We start from the raw sequence: 27,078 nt of genomic DNA on the forward strand, positions 1-27,078 counted from the left end.
TGCACTTCTCTTGCTTCTTTCTGCACTTCTCTTGCCTCTTTCTGCACCCCTGTTCATCATTCTGCACTTTCCATGCTTCTTCCTGCACCTGTCTTGCTTCTTTCTGCACCCCTGCTGTCTGTTTCTGTGCCTCTTTTGCCTGTTTCTGCAACTCTTTTGCCTCTTTCTGCACCTCACTTGCTTCTTTCTGTACTTCTCTTGTCTCTTTCTGCACCCCTGTTCATCATTCTGCACTTTCCATGCTTCTTCCTGCACCTGTCTTGCTTCTTTCTGCACCCCTGCTGTCTCTTTCTGTACCTCTTTTGCCTGTTTCTGCAACTCTTTTGCCTCTTTCCGCAGAAATTCACTGAAAAAAACACAAGTTTCAAGGACATTATAGTTAGCTGGACATTTCACCCGTACAAAACCAGAGAATTTTGGCCGTTATAGTTAGTTGAGCTAACTACAACTCGTGCCCCCGTAATGCACTGCTGATGGTACCAGATATTACATCATTCATGACATGGTCAGTGACATCACTGATGACATCACTGATGATATCATCCACGTGATAATCAGATGCATCTCCTCATACCCTAATATAACCTTTGATACACCCACTCTAAAATACAGACTACCATTTTCTAAACCATAGACACACCAATACCAGTTACTACATACCCACTCACTGATTCCTAGGTTTACACACGCATCTACTCATTCACCCATAGTCACTCATACATGCAGTCACTCATCAATATAGCACTATTATATCTACTCATACACCTATGCAGACACTCACACACCGCCACTCATCCATAGAGTTACTCACACCCCTAGTCAGTCATGCAAAGAATCAATCACACTCCCATTTACTCACCTATACAGTTATACACACACCACCTCACTTATTCATACAGATACTAACACATACTTACTCTCTTATAAAATCACTGTTACAAGCACACACTCATCCATACAGCCACTCCCACAATCACCCGCTCTCACATATAGCCATTTATATGATCCAACACTCACATATACTGCCTTTCACATATGTAGTTACTCACACATGTACCACTGAGACATCCATTCACTCACCAACAAACCCATACACACACTCACCCACCCATATAGCCATTCACACATACAGTCTTGAACCCATACACCCTGTGAATCACCTACTCACACATCAATGCACAGAGTTGCACACCCCCACTCACCCACACAAACACTCATGCACCTATACAGAAACTCAGACAACCAATCAATAACCCATATAGACACTCATGTAGCTACTCACAACCCATGCAGCCGCTTACACAGCAACTGACTGACTGATACAGACATTCACACAGTTTAGTCACTAACCAATGCATTCAGAATGACACGTTTAATCACTCACTTATACAGTCAGTCACGCACCTACTAAATCATCCAAACAGACACTCATACACCCACTCATTCATCAATACACCTTGGCATTTATATCTGTAAAACATATTTAAACTTTACAGAAACACACAGTCACTGGATGATGTCATCAGTGATGTCATCCATGATGACATCAGTGATGTCACTGACTATGTCATGAACGATGTTAAATGTGATGTCATAAGCAGTGCATTGCAGGGGCACGAGTTATAGTTAGCTCAACTAACTATAACGGGCACATTTCTCTGGTTTTGTACGAGTGAAATGTCCAACTAATTTTAATGTCCCTGAAACCTGTAGTTTTTTCAGTGAATTGCTAAGGTTTTTTAAATGCTAATTTCTAACTAGAACATCCCTGAAACCTATGGGTTTTTCAGTCAATATATATATATATATATATATATGAAGGCTCCCAAAGTTGCACCGGCAGCCAGGTCACTTGCAGGCGGGTGCTATAGCGTGGCGGTGCCCCACGAAAAATTGCAGCTCCCAAAACTCTCGTTAATCACACAGAGTTAAGCACTCACAGGAGGGGTTCCGTATCGATTATTCTTTTATTTCGGCAGAAATCAAAGTAGCAAGACAGACGCGTTTCGAATAAATCTTCATCAGTGTCTCGATAGCAAGACCGCGCGCCTACATTTAAATACATATCACGTCATGTATTGCGCGACAGCGTGAAACAGATTCACGTAACAACAACTGAAACAGAAGATGGCTCAAATCCCACTCTTTACATTGCTCTTGGGGCGGCCATCTTGGAGTGATATATTCACTCATCATGTCCATACGATTCAAGTCTCTTAATTAAAGGAGCCATGATGAAAACAACAATCATATGCAAAATAATTCATCGAATATTGCAGCATATTTAAATAAATAATGATCAACAGTTCGTCATGAAGAAGGTATATACCATTATCATGCGGAAGTCAGTATAACGCCATGTATTGGCCTTAGCTCCCTGTAAATTGAAGGAGACGGGGGATGGACAGAAAAAGAAAAAAGAAAAAAGAAAAAGGAGAGAAGGGATGGGAAACACGGGAGACAAGTGCGGGACAGACAATGAATAGAGAGGTGGAGACAGTATAACATTGGTAAACATCACATGTAGGGATTTCAAACTAATTTCCATAATTCAAGTATAGATGAGATGAAGGTATCTTCAATGTTAAAGCTAATCAGGGAGAAATTTGACACCCACTCATGTTTGTGCATTCTACTTTGCAACTTAATTCATAATCCCTCACGATATGTGGTTCCATCTGTTTCTAAAATCAGAAAGTGTGCTCATCTGCCCAGGTGTACACTCAATTCTTCCCCACTATTGAGACCTCCGCATGATAATGATATATACCTTCTTCATGACGAACTGTTGATCATTATTTATTTAAATATGCTGCAATATTCGATGAATTATTTTGCATATGATTGTTGTTTTCATCATGGCTCCTTTAATTAAGAGACTTGAATCGTATGGACATGATGAGTGAATATATCACTCCAAGATGGCCGCCCCAAGAGCAATGTAAAGAGTGGGATTTGAGCCATCTTCTGTTTCAGTTGTTGTTACGTGAATCTGTTTCACGCTGTCGCGCAATACATGACGTGATATGTATTTAAATGTAGGCGCGCGGTCTTGCTATCGAGACACTGATGAAGATTTATTCGAAACGCGTCTGTCTTGCTACTTTGATTTCTGCCGAAATAAAAGAATAATCGATACGGAACCCCTCCTGTGAGTGCTTAACTCTGTGTGATTAACGAGAGTTTTGGGAGCTGCAATATATATATATATATAAATATATATACTCGAAGCTTGCCCAACATGAGGGAGGCACTCAACAGCAGTGTTGAAGTACAAGCCTTTATTTAGGTATGGGCAGCTCCCTACACGCTGAAAAAGTTCAAACAGCTGTTCCGTTGCCTGACGCGTTTCGAAGACAGGGCTTCTTCCTCAGAGGCTTAGCGGAAACAAAACGTCCTCTCAGGTCACTTCCCCTAATAAATGGATGCGTGATGGCACGCCCCTCGATGGGGTGCTCCGATGAGACTGTGCATTGCATTCTGGGATTTGAAGTGCCGATAATTAACGCCATGGATGGCTGCACTACTTAGCTGGTAAGTTCATCTGTGAGCCCTGTATGGGCCTTAGAGTGCGAAGCTGCCCTCAATCCTGCACTGTTGTCCACTTACAAGGCTTGGTACATCCATCGCCTTGTGGTCGCCTGGCAATAACGGGGCGGTGCACTCCCAACGGCAGGGCTGCCGCCAATGGATATATGCTCGAAGGTTGCCCAACATGAGGGAGGCACTCGACAGCAGTGTTGAAGTACAAGCCTTTATTTAGGTATGGGCAGCTCCCTACATGCTGAAAAAGTTCAAACAGCTGTTCCGTCGCCTGACGCGTTTCGAAGACAGGGCTTCTTCCTCAGAGGCTTTGCGGAAACAAAACGTGCTCTCAGGTCACTTCCCCTAATGAATTGATGCGTGATGGCACGCCGCTCGATAGGGTGATCTGATGAGACTGTGCACTGCATTCTGGGATTTGAAGTGCCGATAATTAACGCCATGGATGGCTGCACTACTTAGCTGGTAAGTTCATCTGTGAGCCCTGTATGGGCCTTAGAGTGCGAAGCTGCCCTCAATCCTGCACTGTTGTCCACTTGCAAGGCTTGGTACATCCGTCGCCTTGTGGTCCCCTCGCAATAACGGGGCGGTGCAATCCTGACAGCAGGGCTGCCAGCAATGGATATATGCTCGAAGGTTGCCCAACATGAGGGAGGCACTCGACAGCAGTGTTGAAGTACAAGCCTTTATTTAGGTATGGGCAGCTCCCTACACGCTGAAAAAGTTCAAACAGTTGTTCCGTCGCCTGACGTGTTTCAAAGACAGGGCTTCTTCCTCAGAGGCTTAGCGGAAACAAAATATATATATACAATCCTAGGTTGAAGGATAACTTGGACACTGCTGGATTTGCCACTCATTAGTTGGGATTAGGTTGCCCATGTGTGATGACCATTGCACCATATATGTCACTTCATTATGAGAGATACGTAATAGTGGGCTGTGTTATATATGTAGGACTTACTGGTTAATAGCAGGGTGCAAGTAATAGTGTACCTGACTTTATATACTGCATGCTCCATTATGTTAGTGGGGTGGGTCTTATCATATTTTCGTTCATATGTATAACTCTTTAATAAACCAAGTAGCACGTTTCAGAGTCCAGTCTTTTTCAAACAGTGCAACAAACCAATTCCCATAAAATCATATACTCTTTTTGGATAAACATACACAAAAGACTTCTGAGGTCATCTAAAATGATAAGCAAATAAATGAATAGATAGATCAGTCAATCTCAGCGCACATTCTTCCAATAATGTTAAACAGTGAAAATACAAATTACACATAAATTAGTAGAACCAATTTATATTGATAATATTTACTTTGTCTATATATACTGTTTTTCATGACCTCCTAAACCTTTTTTCACACATTCCTAATGTTCCTTGTTGTAAAAATTGCATTCTGGCCCAATAAATACACTTCATCTGGCCCGAGGTGGAGATTATGGCCCGAGCCGAAGAGTATGGCCTGGGTGCGGAGAGTACGGCCCGGTTGCACAGATTCCGGTCCAACTGAAGACGTAAAGATAAGACTCATAAATGACCTCGTGAATTCCAAAAGTCATATAGTTAGACTTTTGCCTCAGATTACCTTTGTGAATCGGCCCAGAGATTTGCTGGTTTCTGTGTGCAACAGTAAATGTTTACACAGAACGCCAGAGTGATGACTGAAGGATGGCAGGTTGTAGTATAGGATTCAAAACATTGTACCTGTATCCACCACAGTAATAGCAACATCAGTGTCACAGAAGGTCAGGCAACAGGTACATGTAATTCTATCATATACACATTAGGTATGCACCTGTAGTTACAGGTATTAGTATGTAAATAATGTCACAGTATGCCATGACTGTAATAGCAATGGGAGTTGAGGCCGCTCAAAGGGGCCCATTATGCATATTTAAAGTTCACAGTGTGGACAAGATCAGTAAGTTTAAATATTGGAATTGTTTTTCTATCACAAAAGATTAAACATTGTGGAACAAAGCTTGCCGCAGGAGGATTTGGTCAATCACTATATCATGAGTGAATTTAAAGAAAAGCCTCATGAACTAAAATAAAATTGAGAGTTTACAGTAAAACTTTGTTTTTACAGTAATATCATTGGTACTCTGACAACACCAGCTGAAAATTGAATTATGGTTGGTTGCCATTTATCCCAAGAATTAAGGCTAGAGACAATGGAGAATTGTTGTTTTTACCTTTTTGGTTATTTCCTTAGCTAAACTGTCCAAGTAAGAAAAATGCCTGCTGTCTTCTTGCAAACTCCTGGTGTGCATCTGTAAAATGTAAAAAGTGGTATCATATGTTTCAAGGAATACCTTGCAACTATTAACAGAAAGAAATATGACATAGAAAGAAAGCTAACGATTCTTGAACATTGTTTAGGAATGAGGTACAAAGAATATTTGATCATCTGCTGTAAGCTGTACCTGACAGATTTAAATTTAGACAATATGATGAGTACAAAGAGGCAGTGGAAAGCCTAATGTTCCACGTTTTGGAGGACCCTGCATAATTGTGCAAATACATCAATTTTATACATAGAAACAGTTACCTAATGAATCAATTGACATTTATGCAGCAGAACTAAGCATACTTGCATCCACATGAGTTCTGCACCTCATTGGAGCGTTATCTAAGAGATCAATTTCCAGTGAACTGTTATGACAGAAAATGCAAGAACAACTATTGTGTTAAAGAACAAGAGTTTTGCAGAAATTATTGATATTGCTAAGGAGATAGATTGATCTGCAGAAGCATCAAGAGTTGAACAAGAGAAACTGTTCTTCTTCCTTTTTCAATTTGATTAGTGCTGTAGAGATTAATTCTAACTCGGTCACCAAAATACCCTTAAAGAAATGAAAAAGGATTAGGCAAGGAAATTGTTTCAGGTGTGGATCTAAATTACTTTAGTGCATGTCCAACAACTGACAAAAAAATGCAAAATATTTTGCAGAACTGCCTATTTTGCAAAAGTGTGAAAAACAACCGAAGGATGATATCAATCATTAGCATACAGGACCAGATTCAGTTGGGTGAAAATCAAAAATGTAATTCAGTGCTGTCAGGAGTGAACTTGATCAATCGCTGAATTACATAGATGGTCCTTTTTCTAATATAGCTATTGGCTCAGTTCAGCTAACAGTCATTGCTGATTTTGGATCACCCATGCCTGGTATTTTCAACAAAAGTAATTTGAGAGAGAATACAGATATGGCATAATTACCCTCAGATGTCAACCATGTAGCTTTCCGCTGCAACAGAATTGAAATGCTTAGCTACTTTTAGGAAAATTCAAGTACATAGGCAAGGTAATTTAAACAAATGTCTGATTTGCCAAAAAGGGCTGTATTGTGCTGGTATTGAAAGATCTTGTTGCATTGAGAATGGTTTAGAGGCCTGGCACTAAATGTCCTAATTCACTGGTTGATTTAGGTGAAAGGGTCTGTACGACACATCATTGCTGCTTTCGCTGAGGTATTTAGGGACCCATTTGGATGTTTTGAAACCTGAATTATTAAATTCAGCCTCAGACCTCCTGGTCCTGTGCGCTACTCTCCTGCCTTTCCTGACTCCCTGAAAAAAACAGTTTTGGGTTTTGGCTTAATGGCAGCAAGGCCTAGCCTACTAATAGCAAATACCAAACAATGTGCCAATGCTGCACTTGATTTATATCAACATGTTTTACTGTGTGTATTGATTGAAACAATCACACTTGTGACTACTTTTTCAGTCAGATTTAATCAAACACAAATCATTAGATTACATTAAATTTTCTTTACACCAAATGTTCCATAGCCCTAATACCACATCGTGGTATCCACATTATTTTTTGTGTACACATTTTTAAACTTTTTAGACACCTCCTAACATTATACAAAAAATGACATATACATCGCTCACTTTTTCTACACTCATACCCACTCACACCCATTCATATCCTTCATCACATTAAAACAAACTAAGTGATATTATATCAATAACACAAAAACGGCCATCCATATAACAGTGTTTTACATTTTTGAAAACTTTGTTCTGTGTTTAAGTTTGCACTGATAGATTGGCCATGAATAATAAGGTCTACGCGTTTCGAATCCCTTTTCTTCCTGGGACCCTCGTCAGGACCAGTATTCACTGAAAGAAATAAACTAAAAATTTTGTTTACCCAATGCCCTGCCTCTCTCTGCCTCGAAAAACTCTACTGTTGCTTTCATCTCTTACCTGCAGTTTGAATGCAGTCAAAAAAACTCAGAGAGTATAAAGTGATTTAAACGTCCAACCTCTGCCTGAAACCATACAATGTAAAACCGATTTAAAAACCAACTCAAAATATGTCACTCATCAATATTGCTGTCGGTCTATTAGGTCACAATGTTCGTTGTTTATTCTTACTTGAGGTATCAGCTGATGGAAAGGGCTCGAGTGAATCGTATCGTACCACAATCTGTGGAGTGAATCAATGTTTCCATTTAGTGTGACTGATTTATCCAATAAACTGTGCAAATGGAAAGGAAATAGCACCTCGTTCTCAGCATCAAGAATGTTGGTTCAGTCCCAGTTCACAGCTGCAACTGACGTCCCCTGGCCGCACCTCCTATTCTAGTCTCACCATTTCATTTTATTCTGCCCTATTTAAATTTCAGCACTTGGGAAAACATTGAATTTAGGTGGGTTGAGTTTACTGTTACAGTATTTAACTGAGTTGGGTTTACTGTTACCACTATCTTGTCCAGCGTACTTTGGGTTTTCTATCGCCATTTCTAGATCCTCTCCCACCTCCCAGCATCTGCCCCATCTGTGCCTGGACCACCCCAGCGCCAGGGCCCCCGTACCGCCCACGACCAATGCGCTCCAGGAAATGGACCCTGGACACCAAAGCAAGAGCTGCTTCACTTCCTCTATTCAATCAACCAAAAAACCCTTCACCTGCCCCCACTGCTGCTTCTCCTGCAACACAGTATGTGAGGAATCCTGCACCACGTCTGTTCTGAAGACGCTGACCACCCCAGAACTGCTTCAATGCATCCTGATCAATGCCCGCTGTCTCTGCAAACACGCCATGGAAATCCTGGACACCATCACCACCCTCTCCCTCAGCGCAGCCTTCATCACCGATATGTGGCTCAACCCATCCTTGAACCCAAACTTCGCACCCGCCACACCTGCCAGCTACAAGATTATACACCACGATCTTGCTACATCAGAATAGTCATCCCAGTCATAGTAGCAAAAAATACATCACTCTTTGAACAAAAATACTTTGATAGACTGTCACTAGTCACTAAAATCTCTGGAGATTTATGCACTTTTGGGGATAGGTTGTTATTTCACCACCCAAGATCTGATGCTGATGTACCACCAGGAAGAATAATCATAAAATTCACAATCTTTCTCACAATTATATCTCACTTTAGTGCACACTGCTGTTTGCAGATGCAATTTGGACTTGCCTATGTGGCATCAGTGTTTCAGAAATAGATGTTTAATCTGTTTAACAATGTGAGTGGAGTCCAGGCTTTTGAAGATGACACCTTGGTTTATGTTGGTGCAGTCAAGCTACTCAACCACATTTTTAGTCATGTCTTAGACATACTGGGTAAACATGGTATGATACTAAGATAAAAGAAATTCACATTTTGCACAATAAAAGTTGAATATTTATCCTTTTATATAACTCAAGAAAGTTTCAAATGGAAAGGGAATGTGGTAAGGCAATGTTGGATGCACCTCAGTCAGATAGTAAATGCTAAATCAGGTCATTTCTGGGCATCTGTGAATAATAGCCACAGTTTGCAGATGGTTTCCGCATTGTGACTGAATTTTTTAAAAAATGTTGTGGAAGGGTGTACTGTTTTTATGGTCTGATGTAGAAAAGGAGGCCTTTGAGAAAACCAAAATCTAGATTGTGAAAGTGTCTGCTTAGTAATCATACTGTGGGGGAGAGATTTAGGTGTGATTACTGTTGATGCAAGCTCACAAGGTGTTGGTGCAGTTTTAAGTGAATTGGTAAACAATAGAGAATGTATGGGGGCATTTGCTTTGAAGTGCATGAAGAATTATGAATGAAGCTTGCATGTATTTGGACAGTAGTTAATTTGAGTACATACGTTTGGCGGAAACAAAAAATCACTTTGCACTGATCAAAAACATTTGTTATTTCTTTTAGGAGAAAATGGAATATGAAAGTATTTTAACGGATTAATCAGACTTCTTTCAAGGATGGATGAATTTACCTTTAAAATCCAACATGTTGCATGAAAGAAAATTTCTGGAGCAGAATGACTGTCTTGTTTCTACTGGATTCTTCTGGACCTGACACAGGCTTGGAAGCTGTTGAGTGTGCATGGATGAGGTGGTGAATTCAGGTGAATTGATCAAATGTGAAGAATGGGTAATTTTATTTAAATGGCTATGGATACAGTTTTGCTTGAAGTCTGGAAGTTCAGTGTCAAAGGAAATTTGTCATGTAGGAGAGTTACAATGTTATGCTAAAGTGCCGGAAATGTTAAATATTGAAGGTGTTTTTGTGCTGAAAGGAGATAGTGTGGATATCTGCATCCCTACATTGCAGATTGATTATTGTTGCACATGAATAGTACATAGGCATGAATGCAATGAAAAGATTTTTTTAAAGTATTTATTGGTGGCCATGTTTAGAAAGAGCAGTGAGGTTTTTCATTGGATCATGTGTGAGTTGTCAGCAGGTTGATAAGGGTTTGATTATACCTACTGCACCGTTGGTGAAATTCCCTCACAAAGCATGGAAAAAAAGGCAATTACTTTTGTTGGGCCTATAAGAAGTACTTAATTATGTTGGTGAACTATCTCTCTAATTGAGTTTACTATGCCTTGATAAAAACCACAACGTGCAATATCATTACATTTTTGGACAACACATTCTTTGAAGGTTATCCCAGGACTAGTAATTTTGATAACGTAGTACGATTTGCCTCTTGTTAAATACAGAAGTATCTGACACATGGGGTAGGGATACAGCCTAGTGACTAGAGCTGCCAATTTTGAACTAGGTGAATAAGATTTGAATCCTGGCCTTTACTTAACATCTTGTGATGATGGCCAAATAACTAAGGGCCTGGTTTAGAAATTGGCCTCTAGGTAATTATGTCACAAATGTGACAAATATCCTACCTGTCTTATTACCAGTGTATTATATCCTATGGCACTTGTAATTATTCATACCAGATATCCTTTACATTTGTAACAGATTACCCATCTTCCATAATTTAAATCAGACCCTTAATCTGCCCACGGCTTTAAAAAAAGTGTAATGTCATGGCTCTCCTGCAACACCCTGCAATGCCCGCGAACCAAGTTTGACATATATTTTTTTTAATCTGCAAAACTATACAAGTATAAATTATTTTACATTGTTTAATCCCCATATCAATAGTTTAGTTGAAAGGGTGAATAGAGTTATTAGAGACTCAATTCAATTGGCTATCTCTGTTGGATTGCAGATTAAGAAACCTCTAAGATATAGTTTTTGGAGTTATCATATCACACCTCACCCCAAAACAGAAGCTAGATTAGACTGCTACACTAAAAGGTACAAATCACTGAAGTAGTTCTGTAATATGACGTGAATGTTCCAAATGACTAGAGATCGTGGATATGTGTGAGGTAAAGAGGAGATTTGCGAGGACATAGAAGAAATGTGAGGGTAGATAGAATTGTGTACATCTTGCCAAGATGAGTTATTTCAATGTGGATAATCTGGTGAGAATTAATTGGCCTGCTATTGCCTATAAGCTCACATCCAAGTATAATCCACCAACTCATGTGACAAAAGTTAGTATAGGATTCGTAAGTGTGAAAGATGGTAAGTGGTGGAGCAAAGGCTTAATCTCCACAGTGTAGGGTATCTATGGTAAATTTTTAGTGGTATTAATTGCCTGAACCAAAGTTTGATAAGAGATGCATCCTCTGAGGAGGACCGCAAGTTAATGAAGAGAGTTATATGTGAATTGTTGGGTAGAGATGCTAATGGAGAGATAGTATATCTGAAGGACAAGGGCATCCCTACTCACATGGAAGCAGAGCATGTAGTAAACTCAAAAAAACAATGATTCATTTGGGCAATGGACAATGGCAAAATAAACACTGGCATAGAATGCCAAGAGAGATCCTTAATACAGACAATAATAAAAACAACCAAAAATGTATTTTATAACAAAAATAATGACTGTATTATAAATCATGTAAACTGTTCGCAGTGTCCCAAGTGAAGAAAGAACCAACAAAACAAGTGAATAATTTTTTCTTCATAGATTGAGGTTTCTTTAAACATATCAGCAGCCAAACATTATTGCATGACTCACCTTGTGGGTAGCAATTGCAGGGCTCTCAGTAGGTGGGGATATAAACTATTGGTTCATGCAGGGTTCACATCTGGTTCCAGGGGGACTGGTATCCTAGTGCGAAAGGGCCTGGCTCTCATGCCCACTCATACATGGGCGGATCCGCAGGGAAGATTTGCGCTGATGGGGGCCACCTGGGATGGGAAGATGATAAATGTGGTATCAGTGTACCTCCCACCAGCGCTGGGAAGGGAAGCACTCAGCAACTTAGGCAAGATACTTATTGATCTCCCAGATGGTACCCTGATACTGGGAGGTTACTTTAACTTGACCATGGACGATGCACTGGATAGGTTTCCCCGACATTCCCCCGCATGTCACAGGACTCAAATGGTGGAATTTGCTCAGGCCATGGGACTGACAGACATATGGTGCTCACCGCAACCACACATGTCATATTAGACCCACTACTCTAATGCATATATAAGTATGTCCCGTATAGATTACTTCCTTATGCACCTAGCAGACATTGGCCATTTCCAACATCCTCTTGGGCTCCCACGGGGGATTTCAGATCACTCCCCAGTATGGGTCGAGCTCACCTTTTACCAAGAAAAGCAGCGTAGCTCCATAGTTATTAATCCATGGCTTTTAACAATCCCTGACATAAAGGAGGAGCTTACCGAGCAGACTGACTGTTATTTTGCCAAAAATCTGGGATCAGTAGACTCAGCGCAGACCATTTGAGAAGCTTTCAAAGTGGTACTAAAGGGGCACGCACTGGCGTTAAAAATAGGTTATATCCATTGTCATAATGAGCAAATACTGCAGGAAGAAAGTGAACTCCAACAGTTGGAATCGCAACACAAATCTTCACCCAGCGAGGCCACTGCACACCACTTAACCATTAAGTGACTCGAGTCTAAAGCTCTGGCACGAGAAAAAGCCCGAGCACGGCTACACTATACACGTCACAGAGTGTACGAAATGGGGGTTAGAGCGGGGGAAATGCTTGCCTGGCTAGAGAAAAGGGAGCAGGGAGAGACGTGGGTAGCTGAACTATCCACCAGCGAGAATACACAGGTCTCCGACCCTCAAGAAATAGCGGAAGCATTTGCAGATTATCTGGAGAGGGTGTATGCATCTTCCACTACCTATACGTCGGAGGACTCTCGACAACTATTGGTAGTTATAACTGTGCCCTCATTGTCCGAGACAGACAGAGCTGACTTGGACACCGACATCACAGATGACAAAATTTGTAAAGCCATATTTAGCGTCCAATCAGGGAAGGCAATGGGGCCCAACGGGATGCCAATAGAGTTCTTAAAATCGATGGCCTGACAGATAGCACCCCACCTTAAAAACATGTATACAGAAAGCCTAGAGAAAGGAGTACTGCCTGCAGACCAAAGGTTGGCTTCCATAGTGGCAATCCTCAAGCCCGGGAAACTGGCAGATGGTTGTAGCTCATATAGGCCAATCCCCTTGATAAACGCGGAGGCCAAAGTCCTGGTGAAACTGCTAGCATCACGTCTAAATGCTGTCCACCCCTCCTTGGTTCAAGCAGATGAATCCGGCTTTGTGCCGGGAAGAAATATGGCACTGAACATTCGCTGGGTACACAATGTTTTGGCGCGTCAGCAATGTGTGGTAGAGGATGCAGTAATTATGTCATTGGATGCCTCCATGGCATTCGATTCCATAGAGTGGCCCTATCTCTTCGAAGTGCTTATTCGCTTGGGGTTTTGCCCGCGGTTTATAGATTGGGTTAGGCTGCTTTACACTGAGTTGCGCGGTCAGGTGAGGGTAAATAATCACACGTCACAGACGTTTAAGCTGCACAGCGGAACCAGACAGGGTTGCCCCCTAGCCCCCCTACTTTTCGCCCTCGTGATGGAACCCTTGGCTTGATGGGAGAGATGGGATGTGGCTCTCAGAGGCCTAAAATGGATGGCAGACACTGAGGACAGAATTTTGCTGTATGCAGACGATATCCTGATGTGCTTAGATTCCCCCTATGCCTCGATACATAGGTTACTGAACATATTCACAAACTTCGGCAAGTACTCGGGATATGCCATTAATTGGACAAAATCAATGCTTTTTGTCCCCCATGGCCCCACGCCTAGGCTACCCAGGGGATGCGACGTTGAGATGACCTGAAAAGGATTCAAATATTTGGGGATATTTATTACTCCAGACCCTAAAACTTTTTAAGACAAGAACTTAATAGTCCCCTTAAATAGACTCCGTGATGATGTCAAACATTGGAGTTTGCTGCCACTGTCACTGCTAGGTCAAGCGGCCCTATTTAAAATGCTGGCATTACCACGATTCCTTTACCTACTCCAGAATTGCCCATATCATGTCCCAGACTCATATTTTAATAGCGTCGAGGCGGTGGTCCGAACACTATTGTGGGATGGAGGTACGCCACAAATTGCCTTGGGGAAATTGATGAAGGGGTGGTACAACGAGGGCATCGCACTCCCAGACATACAGCTTTATTATTGGGCATCACAATTGGTAGTGGTTAATCATTGGCAGTACAGTATCCCGACAAACCCTGCATACCGGCTAGAACGATATCAGACGGGACGAGAGGGGTATCTTGGAGCCATATACACCAAGCTCCGCAAAGGGAGATACCTGGGTCCGATGGCTCAAACGGTATCCATCTGGAATAGGGCAACCAAACGCCTGGGCTAGACGGGAAAGCTGACGAAAGCTACACCCCTATGATCCTCTCAACAACTGGGGCTGCTCAGTCACCACGTACGGTTTGATAAATGGGACACGATCGGATTCTCTAACGTTGGCGATTTCCTACAGAAGGGCAAGATTCTTACATTTAAAGACTTACAAGCAAAGCACGAATTGGCGCAAGGGGAGATATTTCGGTATATCTACAGATTCGCCATGCGCTCAAGACAGCTCTCCCAGATCTGACAACCATACCAAATACATCCCCCTTGGAGGATCGACTTTTATCAGAACCTATCCAGACCAAAGCCATTTCCCTTACGTATCGTAAGTTATACAACAGCATACCAGACCCCTTCCATACTCTCAGGGACAGATGGCAGCCAGATTTGGGACAGATGGAGGATGATGACTGGCAAACTGACCTGACGTCCCCTAGAGAGGCAGCAATAAACCATCGTTTTCGACTGATCCAACTAAAAGTTTTATATAGGACAATCCTCACCGGTGTGACCTTAGCTAAGATAGGAACAAGACAGGATGCACTTTGCCTGCGTGGATGTAATCAAATGGCCACATTTTATCATATACTATGGGACTGCCCCCTGATCCGACACCTATGGGAGAGAGCCACAGAGAAGCTACAAGATGCGCTAGGGAAACAAATCACTCTAACACCTTTACTGGGGATTCTGAATGTATGGGACACAACCGACCAAACGGACACTGAGCAACAATTAACCACCCTGGGTTACACATTACTGAAAAGGGCCATTGCTATGAAATGGGGGGCAGCAGACCGTCCACTGACAAAAGGGTGGGTGGCAGAAATGGACAAATGTATGGTAGCTTAAAAATATAGGGGCTGTCCTAAAAAGTGGGACAAAAAATTGTGTGCCTGGAATGCATATTGAGGATAATTGTGTATTTCACCAAAGTAAGAACTGGAAATGTCAAAATGAGGAGCCACAGAACTGTAATGTTGGATTGAAACACTGTGCATGAAACTGTTAATTTCTCATTTTCTGTAAAGGAATGTATATTACTGCGATCCTGCATGTGACGAATTTAAAGATAATAAAATTATTATTAAAAAAATATATATTGCATGATACATTTCAAGTGCCTCCTTCCAATCAGGTTGGCTAAAGAATGGTTCGCTATTAATCTTAGTCGATGGCGTTTCGACCCCTGAAACAATGCAGGGTCTCATTGGGACCAAAGATATAAGGGACACCTGAAATAAATAATGGAGATCTCACTCAATAGGAGTTGATAAAAAATGTTAAATTAGTGATCAGATATAGTAGAGCGTGAGGCATACCTGATGAACGAATGAAAAAACAATCGCCAGGGTTGATGTGCACACCAAATAAGTGTAAAGAGAGTATATACTCACATAGTAGCCAGCGGGGTACAGAGCAAAGGGGTAATCGGGTAATTAATACCAACAATGGCCAGTCGCAAAATTATATATAGCCGGTGATAAACATTTCAGGAACTTACCCTAGTGAGCGAAGAAAGCTTGTGCAAAACTGGGGAGTAATATCAGAAAAATATGCACCCAGACAGAAAGGGATGGTTCCTATATTGCTAACCGCGTGGATACGTGCGTGTTAGGCAGGAGACGGGACCGCTGTAGAAAATGAAGCTGCTACCCTTATTGAAATGAAGGGAGTCCCTTCAGAACTGCAAATCTATCAGATGACTGTTGCGAGGCATAGAGAACGATATCAGCGCGTCACAGGGCTCTGAAAGTTGAGGGAGACACATCGATCTGTGCACCTAATCTGCGTGCCGATCGCTGGAGTCAGCCTCGTCGTTAGGGAATGACTGAGTTCGTCCTGAGAGAAGGATATTAGAATGTCACTGCGTGCATGTCGGAGCAATGCCGCTTGCCTACGTAGAGGAATTAAGCATGTGGCTGTAAGAATGTGGTGAACGTTTTTAGGAAACAGGGGTGGCATGAGTGTAGAGGCAAACATAAGAGCCTCGATGGAAAAGGACGTGTGACTGGAGTTCCACTTCTGTGGGTCAGCAACCATGGACACTTGAAATGTGTGATGATTTGCCGGTGGCAATGTCAATGACCCGGTCACATAAAGGAATGTGACGCAAAATCACGAGGTTGTGTGGCTCACAATAGTGCATAACACAGACGAGATGGGTTGTGGACGTGATTGCGTGCATAAGGCTACAGGCATAGACCCATTGCGAGACGGTTTGCAGGATAGCGTAATGAAGGTCTTCCACATCACGATCGTCTCTGCGGTAGAATACTGATTCACCTTATGCATAGACAAAAATGAGGCAAAAAAATATTACAATATAAAAATAAAACGCATGTATCTGGAGAGGGAAACAAAACAATGTGTGGTTGTGAAGAAGGATATATTGTACAGTAAACCATCAAACCTTAAGCAAAATACACTTTGAAATTTGGAGGACCGGAAGGTCACACAAAGATCGTTTTGTAGAGTAGTAAAAATACGTGTTACACTGCCATACAGCTGTCATCCTAATGAAGATAACAAAGGTTCAGCTGTTGAGGGTTCGCCATTCTTCAGAGGCGTTGAATCCTTGATTGATGGAATTGCAACGCTCCATTCATTCGCACTCCATTCTTTTTAGAATTTGCAAAATGTCTTCGCCTCTTTCAGGCACGGTTAATTACTTGCCACTTAAAGTTCTCAGCTGAGTGAGTTTTTTCCACGGAGTGGGCAAGCAAAGGGGCATTGAGTACTCCACACTGCATTCAGCCGCAGTGTTGGCAGATCCAGGTTTTTACTGCTTGAGATGTTATGAGTATGTAGGGTAGACGTAGACCACAGGGCACCCGATGCAATATACATTACATGAAGAGAAGTTGGAAAGAAAATTGAGCTTATTCTTAATGTTACCATGTTCGAATACCTTTGTATCAAATGAAAAAGTGCAAGCAATACAATTATCGCAACAAAAATGGAATCTCGGTTGGGGCAGACACCAGACTGTTTCTAAAGTTCTTGTTCCAGTATTAGTCATGCTCAGTGTGGAATAATTGACCAAATGGCTTTAATTTTTTTAGCCACATTTAAAAGCAAACATGAGGACTTGCATTGAAGAATCAATCTTTTCAATAAGATGCCAATTCTTTGTGATACGTTTGCAAATTGTGTTATGGTGTGTACAGACTAGGCCCGAAATGCATTGGGTAAATGAAACACGCTTGTTAAGGAGGACCTATGTATTATTCCATGCTGCAGATCAAGGCCTGGATTGGCATGTCTACAAGCATCTAAGGATCAAATGTAAAACATAGCGTCTGACGTTTGACTGGATGAAAAGGAGTTACGATTCATTAAAAGTGGATTAATATAAATAAAACTTTGAGAAGATTGGATGAATTGGTGGCATTTTTCATGTGCCCATTTGAACGCTGTGCGTCCGAAGTGGGGTGGAGTTCCGCCCCACATATCTTTACTTGTTTCCCACGTGGCTGGGCAGTCCACGATTTCGGGTCAGCACGCATTAAAAATTCAAGGAAATCAATTATGGAAAAACTTGTGAATACGAGGTGTGCACTCTGTCATTGTCTTTGATGGTGTGTACAGAAGACAGTTACCCAGACCATTTCCCAAGAGGTGTCTTTTCTTTTGAGGTTAGAAGTTCCTCTCCGGGGCAATGCAAGGCCACTAGGATAACGAAAATTGAGGGGGCATAAGTGCACGGTACAAAGAGGGACCCCCTCCAGGCTCAATCAGGAGCTCTCTGGCCAGAGTGCACTGCCGAGGGGCCCCCGGAGCTTGGGGCCCCCCGCACCGCGGGGGCTGCGGGGGCCTGTGTTACGCCCATGTACAAGGCTCATTCAAAATAATTTTTCACTATTCTTTTAGGATTAACACCAATCTGTCCTGTAAAACTGAAGCCTCTCTGAAGCCAGGGCCGGCTTTAGAGCTGGTGGCGCCCTGTGCGACAATGTTTGTTGGCGCCCCCCCAATGACCACCTCCACCACGGATTCTCTCACTAGCACCCTTTATCAGTGACCAAGTCACCATAACCACACTCTCTCAGATGCATTGAATTAGTTATATAGCGTCACTCATACCATTATAGGGTGTCCGAGCATTTTGCATCACACACACATTACACAGAGACAATCAATCATACTTGTGTAAATCAGTGTATAGGAAATGTTACATAAGCCAAAGGACTGAAAGTGTAGGAGTCACTTGTCACCCATACTGGTAGGCAGTATAGTTTAAGAGTGCTTGGTGTGGAGAAGCACAAACTCAGAGTCGAAAAAGAAACAGCGTAGTTGGGATTTTTCCTTAATAAGAGTCGATTTCTAGCCAAATTAATCCTTTTTGCAACATTAATCAATGTTCTAATAATGTATACTTTGCAGTGTGTCTGCAGTTCTGGGATGAAAGTTAATAGCTCACCGTTCTATATTAGGACTTTAAGTTAAAAATTTCAAGTAACAAAAGGATGTATAATTTGAAAGCAATAATCTGCTGATCTGTTTACATCATATGCACTCTGTAATCTACTTGGTACACGTTCTTTACAGCAGGCATATTAACCCTCTGCACTAACTTCACCTAAGTCAAAACCTCAACTTTACAAAACACTGATCTCTGTCCATGAAGATAATTAATCACACGAGTTTTCTTGACATTTATGTGAGGCCTGGTAATTGCCGGTTAAAAGAAACACTGCAGCAGGTGCTTCAAAAGCTTAATAAACTTTCAAACACGGCGCCCCCAGGAAGTCAGCACCTGGTGCGGTGGTACCGGTCGCACCGCCCTAAAGCCGGCCCTGTCTAGAGCAGTCTTCTTTAAATGTGCAATTTCTACGAAGTTGTAAGAACTGGCAGAAAGGTTGGCAATCACGGAACGCCCTGAGATGATTGCTGTTGCATGCTGGGAGGTTGTTCCTCTTCATCAGCTACCTGTAAAGGCTTGTGTAAAGCTTCCCTTCCTGATGTTTGATAGTAAGGTCAAGGAACTAAATGTCTGTCTTGTGTGGGATGTGTAAACATGAGAGCTGTTTGGGCTTCATTGAGGTGTGCCAGAAATTCTTGGAAAGTCTGTGTAGTCTCTGACCAAATCAGAAAAATATCATCTCTATAGCGCTTCCAACATCTAATGTTGGAGCAATACCTGTTACGGGGAGAGAGTCCAAAGGTATATTCAATATGGTCTACATATGCATTAGCCAAATCTGGTGCAAAAACCGCTCCCATCGATGTGCCAGAGCATTGTTGAAAGAAATTACCATATGATTTGAAATAGCTGTGCTGTAAGGCAATAGTCAACAGGAACATGATAAACTCAGTGGAAACCTGTCTAGGCTGTACTCATTGATTTAGTAGATCTTTTATTATGTTGATACTTTCTGTTTGTGGTATGTTGGTGTAAAGGGATGCAATGGCCAGGGTTAGCTAACCATTCAGTCTCACAGTCAAAGGACATGGCTTTGATAAGGTTAATCACAAAGGTACTGTTCCTTTTGTAAGTGTCCTGCAAAGGAACTGTGTTCTGATGTACGACCATTTTTTGTGTTCACAAATGGGCAATCAGCCCATTTGCGTCCGCAAAATTGGTATGCATTTTGTACAAACCCTATTTTGCGAGTCGGTAACCTATTACCAACTCGAAAAATAGTGCTTGTGACTCACTATTAGGAAGGGGCATGCCAAGGACGCCCCTTCCTAATAGCGAGCCGCCTTTCAATGTAAGATAATTTTGCGGCCGCCAAACGCTCGCAGTTTACCACCCACTTCAAAGGGGTGGTAAGCCACTTGAAAACGGGAAGGGACCCCTTCCCCTTTGTGACTGGCAGTGAAAATATTTTTCAACAGCAGGCACTCATGGACCACTGCCTACTCTTGAAAAATGTAACAGAAACTTTTCATTTTTTTTCTTAATGCAGCCTGTTTCCTTTAAGGAAAACGGGCTGCATTAAAAAAAAAATAAACTGCTTTATTTAAAAAGCGGTCACAGACATGGTGGTATGCCGGACCATCTCTGTTTGTGCTAGACATTCACAATGGGGTCGCAAATTGCACCTGCCTCACGAACATTAATGAGGCAGGCAATTTGCAAGCCCATTAGGAATCACAAACAGTGTCTGAGACACTGTGTAAATTCAATTTGTGAGTCACAAATTGTGAGTTGCAAAACAACACAATTTGCGACTCGCAAATTGGAAGGGTTGTACATCTGGCCCATAATCTTTAAAGAAAAAATCTATGCAGCACCACCAAGGTTCCAAAATGGAACCGCAGCCAGATAAGAATCATTGATCTTTGGCAACAGTGGTGAAATTTAATATCTCGCCCCTGATGGTCACTAATGGATTAGTGGTCATCTTTTTTGTAGTGTTTAGCGTCCAAAATGTGTCTTTTAAGTTCGTTGTCATAGTCTATATGGTTCTGAATGACAATTCCACCCACCTTATCAGCAAGTGTCACCACTATAGATTTGTCATTCTTTAGAGATAATAGGGCTTCCCTTTCAGCTAGGTAGATGTTGTAAGGAATTAAACTCTTTGTGTACTTCATATCGTCTAGGCACCAAAGAACGAGTTTTTTTTAAGTGAGTAACTCTTTTGGCATCATTGAATTAGCTGGATAGAATGTTGAAGGGGGTCTCAGACCTTTCACAGAATTATTAAGGGGAGCAGCATTGTCTAAAAAAAAAAACCCAGTCTGATTTTGCGAAATCATTGAATCAATTCGGTCTTGAGGGAAAGGAAGTCTGTTTTTTCAGTCAGCACAAAGGATAAACCCCTATTCAATAATGAGATTTCTCTGGAGGAGAAGATGTGTTTGAACTGTTTAAAAATAGCAATCTGTAGTATTAATCTTGTCTTGGTGGAAATGATGTTCAAGTGCCCTGTGGCCCCCATTGATAATGTGTCCTTCTGGTTTTGATGCAGGAATAGTGGCGTCAGATGCTGAACAGGTTGTGGGTCATAAGGGTCTTCAAGTTCTGGGAAAAATTGTAGGAACACCTCTTTATCTCAATCATTTTTATTTCATGGGTTACATTTTTTTAATACGCTTCACCACATTTGTATTTTTGTAACTCTTCTAGTCCCATTTTGCTCCAAGTTATGTATATTTCTAATCTTGTGTGTTATTTTATTATCAAAGTATCCAATGTTGTTGATTTAAGACTATCTTATAATGTATAGTAAGTGGATCTTTACATTGTGGGGGAATCTGCGTAATGTCTAGTGTTATTTTGAGATAATTTAATAGAAACATGAGCACGCTGTAGACTACTGTGACAATAGTGGGGTCCTCTTGTTGTCAGCTAAAGAGACCCAGAGACCAAAACAGCTGTCGTTGTTGTCTTGGGCACATCTCTTACTTATTGAATCACCTTTTATATTCTACCTCACCCTGCCTAGTGTTTTTTGCATCACTTAACAGATAGAAAGGGGAGCTAAAGATAGCAGGTTCTGATCGTTACCTTTCAGCTGTTATAGATGGAAAAAAGTAACAGAAGTTATGTGTAAATAAAAAACTGCATTATTTTAGTATTTTGTAGTGTGGGTGGTTCTCTTTACATTCCCAATCCCAATGAAAATCATCAACATTTGTTCAAATATACTTTCATAAAGTGCTTTTGCAAATGTGGAAATGTTACCACAATTGTGAAATTGTTGAAGTACCAATTTTTATGTTACAGGTGTGTTTGGGGCATTTCGGGGAGGGCCAAGCTGTAGACGTAATTGCACCCACCACATAGACATCATTTAGGGGTTGCCAGGGGTCGCAGTTGCAACCTCTAGCTTGCCCCTTACTACCCCTGGCACTGCCTTTGCGACCCCTGGCCTCAGAGGTGGCACAATCAGTGCCAAGAACACAGGGGTGTCTTTAATTATCAGAGTCACGCTCTAACAACATTTTCTGCTAAATCTTATTACATTAATAGTGAATAATGGTTTATTATTCACTATTAGTGTAGTGAAAAGTGGAGCAGCAAAATCTGGACCTTCACTGACATTTTAGATAAAAAAAATAAAATGGTTTTAATGTATGTTGTGTGCGTGCATGTGGGTGAGAGTGAGTTTGCATGAGAGCGTGTATATATTAGAGCTTGTATGCTTGTGTGTGGGATCGTGGATGTGTGTGTGTGTCAAAATGAGTGAGTAAGTAGAAGTGAGTCAGAGTAAGAGTGAGAAAGAGAGTCCAAATGAGTGATTCAGGGTGAGAGTGAGTGCATGAGACTAGGTGAAAATGAACGAGTGCTAGTCAGGGCCAATGATAGAATGAGGGTGAATAAGTGAATGAAAGTGAGCATGTGTTGTTTTGCTTTCGCTGTTGGAACTGGTATGCTTCTTGGCTTAAAGAAGCACCCTTGACAAAATGGTGGCACTGAAATATTGGAGCCAATACCTTTGGGATACCCTCGGTAAAATGTTACTGCTGGCACTCTGTAGGTAAATGTTGACGTGGAGCAACCATGAAAAAAGGCCAGCACTGGCCTCCTGGAGGACATTCTTGGCATAGTTGTCACCTGTGGCAAATTGCCTATGATGGAACATTGGAGGAAATTATTGGCACATGGGAAGACAACTGTGGCAAGGTCATGGGGCTATCCATGACAAAATGTGGTCCTTGCCATATTAGACATAATCTTTGACATAAGGGACCTCCATAGTGCAAGAGAAGCAGTATTAGGAAAATTCGGTATGTAATGTTTGGGAAAAAGGGGCCAGCATGGCAACATGCTGGTCCTAGCAATGGAGGTAATGTTTGATTTAAGGGGGCACCCATAGGACATTTTAAGAACATAATTGGGTGAACTCACAAGAACTGTCAGATTTCAGATGCATGGCACACCATGAAAGCACTTAAATATTTAGTGACTGATTTTTTTTACAGCTAATGGCTTTTTAGCAAATGTATGTGAAAACTGTGCATTAAAATGCACTAGTAAAGTCCATTTTTTCTAATATTTTCTCGGGGAAGAGAATCTCCACCCTTTGTTCTTCCCTAGAAGAATATATAATGGTAATCATGCAATTATGTGACTTCAGCAGTGTTAATAATTGTGATGTCAGTAAGGTTATGTGACATCACTTCTTGGTTCAAAGGTAATATGATGTCACTTTCTGTGACATCATTAAGGTCAAAGGGTATATGATGCCACTTCCATTACCCTTGGCATTTTGGTTAATCGACGTCCATGACTCACCACCCACAAGTTCCTATATTTTTGGGCATTCACATGCCTTTTGCGTCTGGTTTCCCAATTTGTGATTGCATGCAAATTAAGCTGTGCCAATGACAGGAGGCAGTGTGTTTTCAAGATGGGAATGAGGAGGTAACAGTGAAAAATATTTCCACTAGAGAGAAAGAAAAAAATAAGTATGATCGACAAGTGGACACTCCTGGTAATCACCGATTAGCACAGACTTTCAGAAGAACTTTTGGGAATATTAATGAATCCTATGAAAGTCGAAAAAGTTCTCTAAAAATAGGGTCAATTTTTGACATAATGTTCGAACCTTTACAAGTAGAGTTTTAAATCGGAAACAAAATTGAACAATGCTTTGTGTAAACTGCTCGAAGACTTTATGATAAAATGCTACTTTGCAAGGGCCATAGATACAGAGGGTTAAGAATATGACCGGACTGGATTGGTTCTGTGCTTTAGCTGCCAAACCTCGCTGGGAACTCTCTTTTCTTGGGTTCAAACATTGCTATTAATAGCAGTGGCTGACCTCTGCAGGGTTGGTGTTCTTTTACCTAGTGTAGAGCATTCGTTCGTATGAGATGAGAGCTATATAGGGAATCAGAGTACAGTATAAATATCAGGTTAGTGGAAATCCAGAAAAAGGAGCTTTCATGTAAAGACCTTTAAAAGTAATTGAATTGACCATAAAAAGATCTATAACAAAGCCATAGAGAGAGAGAGAGAGAGAGAGAGAGCAAGAGAGGGATTAAAATAATAAATGAAGGAGAGTGTGAAAGAGAGTGAAGGATAGAGCAGAAGAGCGAAAAAAGTGCAATAGATGAGATAGGTAAGAACGGGTGAGAGCAAGAATAAAAGAGAAGGAGTGAGGGGGTGGTCGAGTGTGGAACGGCAGTGACAAACAGAGGCAGAGATACAGTAGTAGTGACAGAAAGAAAGAGAGAAAAAAGCAAGTTGGGGCCAGATGTACGACCATTAAGTTTAGGGAGTCCAAAATTGGGCAAAATTGCGACTCACAATTTCCGACTCGCTAAACTTAATGTTCAACAGTGTCTCAGACACTGTTTGTGATTCTCTGATTCCCAATGGTATCACAAATTGCATGCCTCATGAACACTAATGAGGCTGTCGGAATTTGCGACCCCATTGGGAATGGCTTGCACTCCCAGCGATAGTGGTCAGTACACCATGCCTGTGACTGCTTTTTTAATAAAGCAGTTTTTTTTTTTAATGCAGCCCATTTTCCTTAAAAGAAAATGAGATACCTTTAAAAAATAAAAATGAAACTTTTCAGTTTAATTTTTTAAGGGAGGCCGTGGTCCCTGGGACCACTGCCTGCTCTTAAAAAATATTCACGAATGGGAAGGGGTCCCTGGAAACCCCTTACCATATGTGAGTGGCTTACCACCCTTTTGAAAAGGGTGGTAAACTGTGAGTATTTTGTGACTGCAAATGCGGTCGCAAAAGAATGTTATATAGGTTTGAGACTCGTTATGGGGAAGGGACGTCCTTGGCATGCCCTTTCGTAATAACAAGTTGCAAACCATATTTTGTGAGTTGCTAATAAATGAGCGACACCCAACATTTGGTTGGTACATTGGCCAGACCTATTGTGCAGTCACAAATGGACAGAATGCCCGTTTGCGACTGCAAAAAACGGTTGTACATCTGGCCCCTAGAGCAGTATAGTTTGAAAAACAACATTTTCACTACCAGACCAGTGGCAAAATTATATTTTGGAAAGGTCTGTTGGCTCAAATGTTGGTTTCAAATATACCAGTTACAATTTGTCTGAGATTGAGACAGAGTTATACATCACTGCTGACGACTGTAGCAATGGAAGTGTACAGATATCCTTTATTATGACTCATTTAGGTCATGTTGTGTCATCTCCTATCCTGTGAGTGGGGACTGGCACTGGGATAGAGGAGGTTAGCTGCACAGGTCATGGGATGCAGCCTGGATGGTCTTGTTCAGGAATATTTCCTCCTTTGCGATGAGCTGAGTTGCCTGTCTGTGGAGCTTCACACAAGCTTTTTCTCAACTCTGTATGGTCAACTCTGATAATTAATGAAATAAGCTTTAACCTTGTTAAACCTGGCAGCCTTAGGGTGGTCCTCTCCCAACTTTTTGCCTGCCTCCCTCCATTTTTCTGAACTCAGTTTTGTTCGTTTTGGGACTTTGCGCACTTTACCACTGTTGTCCAGTGCTAAATGGCTTGTGCTCTCTCCCCTAAACATGGTAACATTCTCCTATCCTGAATTGGCACATTTAATTTACTTACAAGACCCTAGTTAAGCGCACAACATGTGCAGAGGGCCTGTACATTAAATGTTTCTGGTGGGACTGATGCAGTCTTTGGGACACCCACTTAAGTAGCCCTCTAACCATGGCTTAAGCTTGCCACTGCAAAGCCTGTATGTGATGTAACCCTCCTGCCAGGCCTAAACCTTCCTTTTTATACATACAAGACACCCCTTAAGTAGGGCCTGTCTAGCCCACAGGGCAGGGTGCCATGTATTTAAAAGGCAGGACATGTACTTTTAGGCTTTGTATGCCCTGGTAGTGAAACATTATACATTTTGATTTGCCTTACTGCAAGGTCAATCTCTCCCATAGGATGTCATTGGGATTACTTTGTTACATCTTTTAAGAGTAATTCCCAATTGTGAATAGATAGACTTTCTAAGTTTGGGGTCACTGAACTCACAATTTAAAATCACAACTTATGGTGAAGTTGATTTTATATCCCAATTTAGCAAATACCACTTTTAGAAAGTTGGATTTGCTGCCTCCAGCCTGGCTCAGGAAAACACGTCTGGGGTGGGTGACAGCTGTCTTCCTGCATTTCCTTTAGACAAACGCACACAAAGAAAGGGTAGGTGTGCCTGAGCAGTCATCCGCAAGCAAATGGGCCATCCTGAGAAGTATGGGAGGGAGGGGCTGACACTTACACCTGAAAGGACTGTGTCCTGTCCCCACATAAAGGATTGATTACCACCCTGTAGTGAGTCTGTAGTCAGAGCAGGAAGGGAGGGTGCACTTCAAAGCGTTCTCTGAAGTCTCCCCCACTTCAAAAGACCCACTGATTACAAGTGCCGGATCTCTGGCATTATCAAATCAGTACACTTCTGGACCTATGACTACTGTGCCAGAAAAAAGAACTGCTGTGCTGCAGAAAGGTTTGACACTCTTCTTAGGTTTTGCTTTGATGGACTCTGCTTTGCTGCGCTCTTTCCTTACTGAGCTGTCCTGATGCCTATTGTTCTCCTGCCTGGATAAGAAGGGTCGGACCTGCATAACTTGAGCCCAGA

This window comes from Triturus cristatus, chromosome 5_2, assembly GCF_964204655.1.
Source record: "Triturus cristatus chromosome 5_2, aTriCri1.1, whole genome shotgun sequence".
Classification (NCBI taxonomy): Eukaryota; Metazoa; Chordata; class Amphibia; order Caudata; family Salamandridae; genus Triturus; species Triturus cristatus.